Source organism: Canis aureus, chromosome 13, assembly GCF_053574225.1.
Source record: "Canis aureus isolate CA01 chromosome 13, VMU_Caureus_v.1.0, whole genome shotgun sequence".
Taxonomy (NCBI): domain Eukaryota; kingdom Metazoa; phylum Chordata; class Mammalia; order Carnivora; family Canidae; genus Canis; species Canis aureus.
In genome coordinates, this window is record NC_135623.1 from 57,398,693 (window position 1) to 57,414,146 (window position 15,454).

Below are 15,454 nucleotides of genomic sequence, written 5' to 3' on the forward strand. Positions count from 1 at the left end.
CTGCATCAGGCTCCCTGCAGGGAGCCTGCTTCTCCCTCTCCTGCCTCTGTCTCTGCTTCTTTCTGTGTCTCTCATGAATAAATAAATAAAATCTTAAAAAAAAAAAAAAAGTGTGAAACTAGAAGCTTCCTTAGAGATGAACTGTTTAAGGTCCTTTTTTTTTTTTAATTTTTATTTATTTATGATAGTCACACAGAGAGAGGGAGAGAGAGGCAGAGACACAGGCAGAGGGAGAAGCAGGCTCCATGCACCAGGAGCCCGAGGTGGGATTCGATCCTGAGTCTCCAGGATCGTGCCCTGGGCCAAAGGCAGGGGCCAAAGGCAGACGCCAAACCGCTGCCCCACCCAGGGATCCCAAGGTCCTTTTTTTACGGGTAAAAACATGAAGGTCCAAAAATACATTAAACTGGCTTAGCTAACCCCAATTACCAAATATAATGCCAGTAAGTTACTTGCAACTAAATTTATTACGTCCCCTTTAAATCCTGCCATTTCATCTGTACAATTAAATGTGTCAAAAGTGTCATTTCTTCTCCTAAAGTACAATGTGTATTAAAATGTCTTTTCAGTTGAAAAAATAATCCATTCAGCCCTAAATGGATTCGTAGTAGGTATATTTCAAATATATATGATATACTTCCAATTTACTGTTCTTACTCTGAAAACGAAATGTGAACCTGGAAAGTGAGATATAAAGTAAAATTAGCATATTGGAAAAGCTAAAGATAAGTGTCTTTTAATCATGGCACTGTTAATTTAAAGAATAATGTATCTACCTCAAAATGTGTCCAGTCTCCTTCCTTCACTGGATGTGAAAAATAAAAGCAAATTATCTAAATCAATAGTTCAGTGTAACATCTGTATATAATTTGAACTATTTTTTGTGAAATACCAAAAATGCCTGTATTTTGTGGTATTTCAAAATATCTTTTGCCGGCAGCCCCAGTGGCGCAGCGGTTTGGCGCCGCCTGCAGCCTGGGGTATGATCCTGGGGTCCCAGGATCGAGTCCCACATCGGGCTCCCTGCATGGAGCCTGCTTCTCCCTCTGCCTGTGTCTCTGCCTCTTTCTCTCTGTGTCTATGAATAAATAAATAAAATCTTTTAAAAAAATCTTTTGCCAGGTGGCTTTTCTCTTGAAACTTTCAGTTGCCTGGGAGACTTGAGACCCTGTGAAATCCTTCATCACTCAATTCTTTTTTTTTTTTTTTTTTCTTTATTCATAAGAGACACACAGAGAGAGAGAAAGGCAGAGACACAGGCAGAGGGGGAAGAAGCAGGCTCCATGCAGGAAGCTCAACATGGGACTCGATCCCAGGACTCCAGGACCACTCCCTGGTCCAAAGGCAGACGCTCAACCGCTGAGCCACCCAGGCGTCCCTATCACTCAATTCTAACCAAATTTAGCCATTTAAGAAATCTGATTTCCCCTGTTCGATTGCAAATTTTTATATTGGCTCAGAATGTCCAGTTGTAAATAAGCTATTTTCTGATCAAAAGGCCAGTTATGATTTGCATTGGTTCACAGCTTTTCAGAGATACTGAATTCTCCAGAAACCAATATTGCACTGTATGTTTAACTAAAATTTAAATTTAAAAGTGGGAGAGGGAGCATCTATCTGTCTTAATCACTTAAACATCTGACTCGATTTCAGCTCAGGTCATGATCTGGGGGTTGTAGGATGGAGCCCCTCTACCCTCCACCCTCAGGCTCTGCTCTCAGTGGTGCAGAAGTTGGCTTATCCCTCTCCCCCTGCCACTCTCTCTCTTTCAAAAGAATAAATAAAATCTTTAAAAAAAAAAAAAAAAGCTTTCGCAAGAGCTACAGGCCTTTTACTACTGTTAAAAATAGCAAGACCTATGAAAATAGAATGGCGATGCAAACAACTTTCCTCTTTTGAGGACTTTCATTAAGTTCTGTGTTCCCACTTGAAGGTTTCCTGCTCAACAGGTTTCCTGGCATAAATGGGCCTTTATAATAAATTGCCAAGTGGTTGTCCTATTATACAGAAAACTATGAAGTTCAGCTTTGTGTGGTGAAATAAAAGTTAACTCTTAATAGTTTCTGTAAATTAAACAAGAACCATGTTATTCTAGTGTTAACTCTGATGTGGGAGGAGAAACTATCAATATGAGGAAGGGAAATTAGACCATTCCGAGAACTGGGATGCTAACTGTGCAGTTAATTGGATTCATATTTTATCAGAGCCCAGAATTTCAAGGAGATTTTTATAAATGAAACTCCAGAGAAGAGATGCTTGGGTGGCTCAGCGGTTGAGCGTCTGCCTTTGGCTCAGGGTGTGATCCCGCAGTTCCAGGATCAAGTCCCACATCGGGCTCCCTGCATGGAGCCTGCTTCTCCCTCTTCCTGTGTCTCCGCCTCACTCTCTCTCTCTCTCTCTCTCTCTCTCTCTGGAATAAATAAAATACTTTAAAAAAAAAAAAGAAAAGAAAGAAAAAAGAGACTTCCATAGAAAAACAAAACCTTTTTTTGTTTGTTTGGACCCAATCTAGGCTTTGCCACAAGTATTCTCTGTCAAAGAATGTGAGTTTTCTGCAACTGTAGATTATCATGAATTGTTGATTCATAAGAACAATGAAAGGGACAAGATACCGTTTCATTGATCTTAGACAAAAGTAACTTTCTGTAATTTAGTTTCATATCACTTTGGTTCTGTAAAGCAAAAGTGTGTATGTTTATATAAATACCTTAGGGATGAAATCTACAATGCTGGCACGGGGGTACATAAGAAAAATGTAAACCATATTAGTCTTCACATTATTTTGGAGCTTTAATTATAAAAGTTCTTTTTTTTTTAAGATTTTATTTATTTATTCATGGGAGACACAGAAAGGCAGAGACACAGGCAGAGGGAGAAGCAGGCTCCATGCCGGGAGCCCAATGCAGGACTCAATCCCAGGAGCCCAGGATCACGCCCTGGGCCTAAGGCAGGGGCTAAACTGCTGAGCCACCCAGGGATCCCCAATTATAGAAGTTCTACATTCTAAAGAAAATGCAAACTCTCACTGTAAAAAAATTTTTTTTCAATGAGTGGTAGTTTTTCTGGGGTAAGGAGATGGAAATGTAACTTTAACCCTGTTGGCCTTGCTGAAAAGTTTTAAAATCATGAAATTTTTAGAATAACAACATGCTCAGGTTATTTATATAATATGACTTGACTTCTGTCCTCCTCTTAAATGATTTCTAGTTTATATTAGGAAGATCTTTATGAAAAACTACTTTAAGTTTTAGGCAGATAATTACTATTGCTTCCCTTTGAAGAGTGTATACTTATTATGGCTAGTCTCTAAGTTCTTGAGGAAGACACAGTGCATGCTTTTTTATTCACCCTATATCCCCAACTCCATGCATAGTTTTTGAGAGGAGCCATGTAATAAAAATTTATTCCGTTTTTTTTTATTACAAAATTCAAACACAAAAGCAGTTGGTGGTTGCACTGCCATTTCGTTTGAGTTAACAAAGGCAGTACACTTATAACTTACTCTAAAAAAATGTCAGGATGTTACTTTAGACACTAGTATTATTTATAGAAGTATGGCTAGTTAAAAAGTATAGAAAGATTGGCAAAATTAGAAAAGTCACCATTTTGCAGGCCCCACTGAAATACTGATTCACACAGGGATTACCAGTGGATGCTAAAATCATTAGAGATTGCAGGAAAATAGATTATGTCATAATACTAAAGTATGACCTTACATATTAGTTTGAAAAGGGAAAAAGTTGGGAAGCCTGGGTGGCTCTGGGTGTGTTCCCAGGTCCTGGTTTCCAGTCCCGCATGGGGCTCCCCACAAGGAGCCTGCTTCTCCCTCTGCCTATGTCTCTGCTTCTCTCTCTGTCTCTCATGAATAAATAAAATCTTAGGGATCCCTGGGTGGCGCAGCGGTTTGGCGCCTGCCTTTGGCCCAGAGCGAGATCCTGGAGACCCGGGATCGAATCCCACGTCGGGCTCCCTGCATAGAGCCTGCTTCTCCCTCTGCCTGTGTCTCTGCCTCTCTCTCTCTCTCTCTCTCTCTCTCTGTGACTATCATAAATAAATAAATAAATAAATAAATAAATAAATAAATAAATAAATAAATAAATAAATAAAATAAAATCTTAAAAAAAAAAAAAAGAAAAAAGAAAAGGGAGAAAGTACCATTAACACAAGACTTGGGCTGAGGCACCTGGCAGGCTCAGTGGATACAGTATACAATTCTTGATCGTGAGGTTGTAAATTCAGGCCCCACGTTGGGTGTAAGGATTACTTAAAATCTTAAAAAAAAAAGATTTGTGCTTACTGTCCCAATTCAAATGATCAAAGTTAGGATTACTAATAACCTGATAATCATGTGCCTCCGGGTACAAAGCAATATAAATTATACAACCTCACTCATGAGATACTGCTGCTGGAATACTCCTGTTGATCCTGAATCTGCTCAAGCTGTTTGCCTTTCTTTCTAGTGTAGAAAACAAAGAGGGTTAAAATACAAGTTTAAATGGCACCATGAAGAATCAGTTGGACAACTCCAGAATCTGGGACATTCTCCAAGATAATTAGCTTGGTTTCTTCAAAAAGTCAACCACAAAAGAAAAAGCTATTTTAGAAATACTGTTATAAAATAAAAGAGACTTTAGACGACAGTTCAAAAAATAACTTTAGAAAAAAAATATAGAAAAACATCTGGGGAACAACTGAACAATTTGAGTGTGTGTTTGTTGATAATAGGGACTTTTTGTTAGTTTTTTTAGCTGTGTTATTATATTGTGGTAATGTAGGCAAATGGCCTCACAGGAGATGCGTGCCTAAAGTCAAAGGTGAAGTGGCATGATGCCGCCAATTTATTTTTAAATGGTTCAGCAGGGACCCCTGGGTGGCTCAGCGGTTGAGCATCTGCCTTTGGCTCAGGGTGTAATCCCTGTTCTGGGATCAAGTCCCACATCAGGCTCCCTGCATGGAGCCTGCTTCCCCTTCTGCCTATGTCTCTGCCTCTCTCTCTCTCTCTCTCTGTCTCTCATGAATAAATAAATAAAATCTTTAAAAAAATAAAAAATATAAAATAAAATAAAAATAAAAAATAAATGGTTCAGCAAAAATAGATACATTCATATATATTCACATATATGGAAAGAAAGCTGGAGAGAAAAGGAAGATGAGAGACCTGTCTTGAATATGAGAAAGAGATGTCTTAAATATGGCATTATGTTAGCGATGGAAATGGGTAGGTGTGTGTGGTTTATTTGTACTTGCCTTTTAACTCTTATCTTTTTTAATTTTTCATAATAAAAAAATTTTTGTTAGGATATTTTGACCAGAAAGGCTTTCCTTCTTGCACCTGAGTGGTAATCAGTATTTTTGGTAGAGCCAGTGACACCAGTGGCCTTACTACTGCAAATAACAGAATCCCTTGTCCAGCATGTGAAAGAAACTGGTTTATATTTGGAAACACAGAGATGCAAGAAAGTATAAAGCTGAACAATTTTCTGTTAGTAAGAATTATAGAAACAGGGCAACTGAAGAAGCAGAACTAGTTTAAAATATAAAACTAGTTAGAAAAAGGGGCACCCGGGTGGCTCAGCCTTTGGCTCAGGTCATGATCCCGCTCTGGGGATCGAGTCCCACATCAGGCTCCAGGCAGGGAGCCTGCTTCTCCCTCTGCCTGTGTCTCTGCCTCTCTGTGTGTCTCACGAAGAAATAATAAAATATTTTTTTTAATTTTTTAACTAGTTAGACTAAGAAATCACGTAGGAAAATACACATTTCACTAAACTAGATTAGTTTCACTCCTTTTTCTCCTCAACTTTCTAAATAGCTACTTGAAGCTGTAAGAGAAGTTAAGCTCCCAGATGACACACTTATTTTAGCTTAATATCAATGATTTTTTCTGTCTCAGTTTTTTCCCCTCTTCTCATAAATAGTCTGGATTTCTTTTTTTTTTTTATGGTGAAAAAATTTATATTTAGATTTATAGCCGGCTGGACTCAGTTTAGATGATCCCAATTTTGTTGGCAACATCCAAAGCATCATAGTCAGGAGCCAGTCGAACATATGCTTCCTTCTCTCCATCAGGCCTGATCGAGGTGTTGACCTTGGCCACATCAATGTCATAGAGCTTCTTCAGGGCCTGTTTGATCTGGTGCTTATTGGCCTTGACATCCACAATGAACACAAGTGTGTTGTTGTCTTCTATTTTCTTCATGGCTGACTCAGTAGTTAAGGGGAACTTGATGATGGCAGAATGACCAAGCTGGTTCCTCCTGGGGCGCTCTTTCGAGGATATTTGGGCTGCCTTCGGAGACGCAGGGTCTTGGGTCGTCGGAATGTAGGTGACGTGCGGATCTTCTTTTTTTTGTGACTGTGCACGCCTTTCAGCACCGCTTTCTTAGCTTTCAAAGCCTTTGCTTTGGCTTCGGCTTTGGGAGGGGCAGGGGCTTCCTTCTTCGCCTTCGGTGCCATCTCCGTGAAAGGGCTACTCTGGATTTCTTAAATCTTAGCTGCTTATAGTTCATCTAGGATAACCACTTAGACTGCTTAAAATAAATTCTACATTGGTAATTTTGAATGACTTATTTTTTTAAGATTTTATTTATTTATTCATGAGAGACACAGAGACAGAGAGGTAGAGACAGAGGCAGAGGGAGAAGCAGGCTCCATGCGGGGAGCCCAACGCAGGACTCGATCCCAGGACCCCAGGATCACGACCTGAGCCAAAGGCAGACAGACACTCAACTGCTGAGCCACCAGGCATCCCTAATAACTTATTTTTAATCTGAAAAGATATTTTATGAGCGGCCAAATTTTCCCTAATGCACACTTCCTAAAATAATAAAATAGCTTAAATCTTTAAAGAATTCCCCCAAATAAATCATAGATGCTGACATTGTTGTCAAATTCTGTTTCCTGCTTCCTCACCCCTGCCTTAGGTCAGAACAAGGAAAATGTTGTGGATTAAAATTTTCTAACTAGGGACTTCTGGGTAGCTCAGTGGTTAAGCATCTGCCTCCTGCTCAGGGCATGATCCCAGGGTGCTGGAATTGAGTCCCGCTTCGGGCTCCCCACAAGGAGCCCGCTTCTCCCTCTGCCTGTGTCTCTGCCTCTCTCTGTGTGTCTCTCATGAATAAATAAAGTCGTAAAAAAAATAAAAAAATAAACACATAAATAAATCTCTTTAAAAACTAGATTTCCTATGGGGTGGTCTTAAAAAAATTGTTCTTGTATTCTCTAAACTTTATTTATCTAAAAAGTCTCCCTCTATTTTTTTTTTAAGATTTTATTTATTCATTCATGAGAGACACAGAGAGAGAGAGAGAGAGAGAGAGAGGCAGAGACACAGGCAGAGGGAGAAGCAGGCTCCATGCAGGGAGCCCGACGTGGGACTCAATCCCGGGTCTCGGGGATCACGCCTGGGCTGAAGGCGGTGGTAAACCGCTGAGCCACCCGGGCTGCCCCTCCCTCTATTATCTTTGTAAAGTTCAGTTAGCCTTTTCCTTCAATTAAGCGAGTCACAAACTGAGAGAAATTAGAAATTGCAAATGAATAGCTGCAAGCCTACTTATATACATATATATACATACATACATACATACATATATATATACATACACACGTGTTTGCACATGTTTGTGTGTGTGTGTGTGTGTGTGTGTTTAGAGAGATCGAGGCTTTGCCCAAACTCCCCGGGAAAGGGAAAATTTAAAAGCTTCATAGCAGCCTCTGGTCTTAACTGGCAGCCTTAAGAAAAAAAATACAGTGACATAATAAGAGGTCGTTGTGCTGTCTTTGGCTTTTCAAGCTTTTGGAGTCGCTATGCTCATGATGAGAGCAATGAAAACAAGTCTTTTTTCCCCAAGACACAAGTTGCTTCAGTTCAATCCACTCCAGACTTCCTTGCCAGTGACCTCAACGCTGACCTTGACTTCTTCTAGGAAGAGCTCTTTCTGTTCAGTCCTGTTAGCTCATTTTTATGTGAATTTCTGTTCACTCGCAGTAGACCAAGATCACCCAATTAATTAAGAAAAACTTCATGATTGGGCAGCCCTGGTGGCTCAGTGGATTAGCGCTGCCTTCAACCCAGGGTGTGATCCTGGAGTCCCAGGATCGAGTCCCACATCGGGCTCCCTGCATGGAGCCTGCTTCTCCCTCTGCCTGTGTCTCTGCCTCTCTGTGTGTGTGTGTGTGTGTGTCTCATGAATAAATAAATAAAATATTTAAAAAAAGAAAAGAAAAACTTCATGATTAATTAAATTGCTAGTGTGCTGACCATTCATCATTTTAGCCCGTCTTTTCCTTACAGCAGCCTCTTGGGACTCTTGTGCACCCACCCACAGAAGCGGCTTCCCCAGGCAGTGACAGCCAGACAGCTGGCTTCCTGGGCAGGCTTAGTCTCCTGTCTTTTGAAATGGGGAATCTAAAAAAAAAAAAACAAAAGAAAAGAAAAAAGAAAGAAAAGAAAAGAAAAGAGGGATCCCTGGGTGGCGCAGCGGTTTGGCGCCTGCCTTTGGCCCAGGGCGCGATCCTGGAGACCCGGGATCGAATCCCACATCAGGCTCCCGATGCATGGAGCCTGCTTCTCCCTCTGCCTGTGTCTCTGCCTCTCTCTCTCTCTGTGACTATCATAAGTAAATAAATAAAAATTAAAAAAAAAGAAAAGAAAAGAAAAGAGAAGAGAAGAGAAAAAGAAAAGAAAAGAAAGAAAAGAAAAGGAAAGGAAAGAAAGAAAAGAAAGAAAAGAAAAGAAAAGAAAAGAAAAGAAAAGAAAGACAAGAAAAGAAAGAAAAGAAAAGAGAAGAGAAGAGAAGAAAGAAAAGAAAAAAAAGAAAAGAAAAAGAAAAGAAAAAAGAAAGAAAAGAAAAGAAAAGAAATGGGGAATCAGCATCTCTTTGGTGCAGCCTGAGAGAGCAGAGGACCCGAGCCCATAGCTCTGATTCTCCATCCTCTGTATCAAATTTCCGAAGCCAGGGCTCAGTCCCCATCAGCCTTCTTCCCATGTCAAAGCTGGAGGTGTTTTCCAGTCGGACGCCGGCAGCCTGGCTTCCGGTGGCTGGTCAGCCTGTCTCTGAAGGTGCGCTCGATGGGCCTGTGCAGGCCTCCATTTCTTCAGATGACAGGACACCGGGCCGCTCCCCTCAGGGGTCTTCTCCCTCCTCCGGGGGACTCGCTCCTGGATTACAGAAGCCTCTTGAGGGCAGGACTGGCCCCAACTGTGCCTTGACACAGGAGGCGTTGAGGATGCTCAGCGATGAGGCCTGGCGCTGCTGGGGCCTCCAGCTTTGAAGGGTGAGGCCCACCGGTGCCCTTAGCTGGTGACGAGGACCAAGTTTAGCTGCAGACAGTGACTAACCACGTGAGGTAGGAAGATCAATAAAACAGCCCTGCCCTCACACTTTCTGATCTTCTGATCGGATCCGGAGAAAGTCTATGCAAATCCTGGGACCGAATGGTGGCGGGTGGGGGGAGGGAGCAGTAGGCCCAACATGCAGGTGGGTGTGCAAGCAGCCAGCCTTCAGCCCTAAATTGGAATGTCACGTGTGCGTTTCTGTGTGGGTGTTGGGTGCAGAAGGGTGCCACTGCAGCTCGGTCGTTGGAAAGGGTCTAATCCACGTTGTCAAAGTAAACCTCACATAAATCGGGAAGGCCTGGTGGCTCAGGGGATGAGTGTCTGCCTTTGACTCAGGTCCTGATCCCGGGGTCCTGGGATCAAGTCCCGCATCAGGCTTCCCGGCTTCTCCCTCTGCCTGTGTCTCTGCCTCTCACTGTGTGTGTCTCATGAATAAATGAATAAAATCCTTAAAAATAAAGAAATAAACCTCACAGAAATAAAATCTTAAATATCAGCATAATATTATTTCTTTGTAGGCTTTGAATCTTAACACTTTTTTTTTTAAGATTCAATTTATTTATTCATGAGAGACACAGAGAGAGAGGCAGAGACACAGGCAGAGGGAGAAGCAGGCTCCATGCAGGGAGCCCAACGCAGGACTCGATCCCCGTTCTCTAGGATCAGGCCCTGGGCTGAAGGCAGTGCTAAATCGCTGAGCCACCCGGGCTGCCCCACTTTTTTTTTTTTTAAGATTTTATTTATTTATTTGAGAGAGAGAGAGAGCATGAACAGGGAGCTTGATGTGGGGCTCGATCCTAAAATCCTGGGACCACGCCCCAAGCTGAGGGCAGACGCTTTACCAACTGAACCACCCAGGTGTCCCAAATCTTCACACTTCTTTTCCCTACCAGTCATTTAAAAGAAAGCTTGACTCCTTCTTACCGACTAGCACTGGAGTGTATTTGGACAAAAGGGCAGAATTTATCTGTATCTTCCAGGCTATCAGGGGAGAATTGTTGGCCAGAAGATTTAGCAGCTTATTATGTGACCTTATGGTCTGACCATCTGGAAGACGACCTGTGCGCTCTCATTTTTGAGAAGGAAAAGAATCGACAAATTAATAACTAGTTACCTGGCGCTCAAATGTGTGGGTTATATGTAGGCACACAAGGCCCGGGGTGCGTGAGCGTTTCATGGTCACAGGAGGGGGGGCGGGGGGGTTGAATCAGCAAGAGTGGCTCTCTGAGAACTTGAGTACGATCCTGGTGACCTTGTTTATTGCAGTTTCAATTATCACAGCCTGATGAAGAGGCAGTCAGCTCATTTTGACAGGGAAGACACATGCAAAAAATGCCTTTGTTGGCAATCTCAGGGGCTTTGGCTAAAGTGGAACAGGTGACTTGTTAAGAACCTCGATGCCATGGCACCTGGCTGGCTCAGTCAGTGGAGCTTGCGACTCTTGATCTTGGGGTTGTGAGTTCGAGCCCCACGCTGGGTGCAGAGATAACTTTAAAATTTATTTCTTAAAAAAATATTAAAAATCTAGATGCCAATAAAAATTTGGGAGTGAGTCATGATCCTTATTTCTCCCCCTGTCATCCCCTTCTGCCCCCACCCCGCCCCTGCTCTAGCCTTCTGAATTCGCCCCTCTGGTTTCTTTATGGTGACTCTACCCAGCCTGTCATACAGGACAAAGGTCTTTGAGCCATCAAGTGACTTCTGTAGACTCTGTACCATGAGCAGAAGGATCACAGGGGCCCCCTTTTTTATGAGCTCCTGTTCCATGAAGCTGCCGGGGAGATTTCCTTCCTCTGCCTTCCCCTCCAGTAGACAAGATTTAACCTGGTTATGCCCAGCAGCCGAGTAGGTGCCCTTGGAAGTAGTCTCCTTACTGAGACCGACTGGGAAGAGGGCATGCTCGTCAAGGAGAGAATGCAAAGCTAGAAAAGATGTTCAAATCTTTGATAAGGGGTAGGAGGAAGGGGGAGAAATGAAGATGTGTGAACATCTAGAATTTTCTCTGCTTTCCCTTATTCATACTCCCTTTAAAATTACAAATGTGGGCACCTGGGTGGCTCAGCGGTTGAACATCTGCCTTCGGCCCAGGGCATGATCACTGGGTCCTGGGATCGAGTCCCGCATCGAGCTCCTTGCATGGAGCCTGCTTCTCCCTCTGCCTGTGTCCCTGCCTGTGTCCCTGTCTTTCATGAATAAATGCATTCTTTAAAAAATAAATAAAATAAAATTACAAATGTGATGTGTCTTTGTGACTCCAAACTTGGGGTAAATAAGAATCCATAGTGATGATTTTCAATCACCCTGGGAAGAGAAATAGTCCTTTTTGGGTGGGGTTGGGGGGGGAATTTCCAGCATAAAGATAATCCCATCATACACTGTAAATTAAAGTCCTGTGTTCAGTGGCGTGTTTGCCCTACATCCCCTCTCCCCCTGTGTAAGACGGACGCCCGGAGAGACACTGCCCGGCCGTCACCCCACAGGAAGCAAGACACAATTCAAACCTCAAAAATTCAGAAATTCCCTGCACCTGTGCCTTCAACAAAGGAGTGCCGTGGAAAGAGAGCCCAGGGTTTTACCTCGGAAATCAGCAACATGTCAAAAAAAATTAAAAGCAGTTTGCTCTTTTCTGGAGCCTAGTCCTGAGAAGTCACCACCTATAGAAAAATCCTTTGTGTAGATGTTCTATTCCATTTTATGGCTTAATATCCAATTTAACACACAAGAGTTGATCACATGTACAAAAACAGCAGATAAAGAGGAACTTAGAAATGTGAGGGTAATGTCCTTTGTTTATTTTAAACTACAACTGGCTGAATGTTTAATATCACCTCTCTGAGTTAGACTGAATACAGTAGCCTCTTTCTTCTGGAAGGAGCCAGCAGTTAGGAGTGAAGACGAAAAGAGAAGTTCGCGGTTTAACCCCAAAGCAGCCTGGTGCCGGGTTAGCCGGATCAGGCCCACAAAGGGGTGCAAAATGTGAGCTAATTGTGATGCGAAGTGTTTTGGCAGGGATCCCGTTCTGTGGCTAAGGTCAAAACTTGAATAATAATGGTATTTCCACCAGAAGGCTTACCTACTCCCTTTCTCCAAAACGGTCCATTTGAATTATTTCTATGTATCTGGCCCGAAAATACTAAGATGCTAATTGCTGTGGGCTAGGTTTATTTGCTATCATACCCAAAGTATTTGCCTTCTTATTAAAAATAGAAGCTTCGTGCAAAAGTATTTGTTCGTAACTGGTCCCTACACTAAGTACAAACTCGATTTTCAAAAGGGGTAAAAAGGGCTTTACACATCGCTAAGTCACCAACTTGTTCTTTTGCCCTACAAAGTCTTGTACAAGATGTGCACATATTATTTCCCCAGGGAAACCCCCACCCCACCCCCTCCACCCCCCACACACCCACTGTCACCACTACCACCACCACCACCACCACATACCAATATTGTTGATTCACTGGGTTTGTTTGCGGACTGCCTGTACTGTGAGTGTTATGGTTTCGAATTACTGTTTGCTCCTCTACCTTTTTCAAAGGGTAAACAATCTGAAACAGTTAAAACCAGGAGCAAAAGAAATTGGCATCTGACATCCTCTTCAACTTAATTCCTCTTACTGAGACTCACGTGCTTGTTTTTGATGATGGGTGGTGGAGAGAAGGGATACACTTTCATGTTACATATTTTTTTAAGATTTTATTAATTTGAGAGAGAGAGAGAGAGCAAGCATGGGACAGCACAAGGCAGGGGGCAGGCAGAGGGAGAAGCCGACTCCCGGCTGAGCAGGGAGCTGGATGCAGAGGCATACTGGATCCCAGGACCCCAGGATCCTGACCTGAGCCCAAGGCAGACGCTAAACCGACAGAGCCACCCAGGTGCCCCTCATGCTATATTTTAAAGGTATTATTCTTCTCAAAATTTGAATGTTGACATTTATAATTCATATTCATCAGTTGTCTAAGCGCCGTATCAATTATAAACTATTAAAAAAAAAAAGCCTAGCTGAGGATTTTCTGGGTGAGAACCTCAGCAATGTACACGGTGTATCTCTTACCTTAGTCTCCACATACATTCCTGCCTCCAACACACACACACATACACACACGCACACACACATCTTAAAAGGGAGCGAATGAACAGTGGGCTCTAAGGAAATAGGAGGAGAAAGAGGTCTTCAGTAGTCTAATTACCTCATTCTTACCAGTTGGTAAGGATTGTCTATAATCTCTCTTGCCCTCAAACAAATCAGGCACTGTTGCTGACGAAGTACCTGTATTTACTTCTGGCCAGGAAAATACTTTGTTGATGCTACCACGGATAATCAGCATCACATGCATCCCATGTGAAAGTATTTTCTTTCTTTTTTTTTTCTTTGTTTTGTTTTGTTTTGTTTTGTAAGTAGGCTCCACACTGGGTGTGGAGGCACGGGCTTGAACTCATAACCCTGAGATCAAGACCTGAGCTGAGATCAAGAGTCAGACTCCTGACTGAGCCAGCCAGGTGCCCCTACCCATGAAAGCATTTTCTACTTAAAATTTTCAGAAATTACAACTTAGCACCCAGAAAAAAATTTCTCCTCCTTAATGATCAGAGCCTAGTCATTGTGTACTATACTTCAAGGCAACTTACTATTTACATTTCTTAGCCTGCAAAAAATAAAACATCATTTTCTCAGTATAAAGTTGTTCAGAAAACAAGAGCAATCCAGTGTCTGCATTTTGTCAGATACTTGATGCGAATTTGCATTCATAGTGACAACAGCAATTCTGTTGATTTTGTTGATTTTATTGATTTTATACTTTTTAACCTTTGAAGGGAACAAGGAGGTCTAGCAATTTCTTTTAGAAATGCCTGTCATTGGGGGATCCTTGGGTGGCTCAGCGGTTTAGCGCCTGCCTTGGGCCCAGGGTGTGATCCTGGGGTCTTGGGATCGAGTCCCACATCAGGCCCCCTGCTTGTGTCTCTGCCTCTCTCTCTCTCTCTCTCTCTTTCTCATGAATAAATAAAATCTTTTTTTTTTTAGATTTTTTAAAAATTTATTTATGATAGACATAGAGAGAGAGAAAGAGGCAAAGACACAGGCAGAGGGAGAGCAGGCTCCATGCAGGGAGCCCGACGTGGGATTCTATCCTGGGTCTCCAGGATCGCGCCCTGGGCCAAAAGCAGGCGCCAAACCGCTAAGCCACCCAGGGATCCCCGTTTTTTTTTTTTTAAGATTTTTTTTTTAATTTAAAATAAAATCTTTATTTATTTATTTTTAAATATTTTATTTATTTATTCATGAGAGACACAGAGAGAGAGAGAGAGGGGTGGGGCAGAGACACAGGCAGAGGGAGAAGCAGGCTCCATGCAGGGAGCCCGACGTGGGCCTCGATCTCGGGTCTCCAGGATCACACCCTGGGCTACAGTTGGCACTAAACCGCTGAGCCACCCGGGCTGCCCCAAAATTAAAACTTAAAAAAAAAAAAAAAGAAATGGCTGTCATTAGAAGTCGTGGTGCGTCTTTGCGTTTGTCTGCAAACCTGTTTATAAAGTTGGTATAGTTTCTTTTGCAGTTTCCAATTTTAAGAGCAAAGATACAGCCTATAATCTAAATACTGAACAACTGATCTCATCAGATATGTTTTAACAAGATACGTTTGGGACGCCTGGGTGGCTCAGCGGTTGAGTGCCTGCCTTCAGCCCAGGGCGTGATCCTGGAATCCCCACATCGGGCTCCAAACGTTTTATTTTTTAAAGATTTTATTTATTTATTCATGATAGTCACAGAGAGAGAGAGAGAGAGGCAGAGACACAGGCAGAGGGAGAAGCAGGCTCCATGCAGGGAGCCCGACGTGGGATTCGATCCCGGGTCTCCAGGATTGCGCCCTGGGCCAAAGGCAGGCTCCAAACCGCTGTGCTACCCAGGGATCCCCCACAAGATAAGTTTTAACAAGAACAAAGAGTAAGAAGTTTCAGTCTGCATCACCAAGAGAAAGAGATTTAAAAATCAGTTGGATGCCTCAATCCTGTGCCAGATGGGACTTATTTCTGTGGGTGAATTGTGGTTCCTTAGAGGGCCCATGAAGTCAGCTCATGCCTTAGACCTATTCCTTAAGCAAATAAGTCTGTTTTAGAACTGTG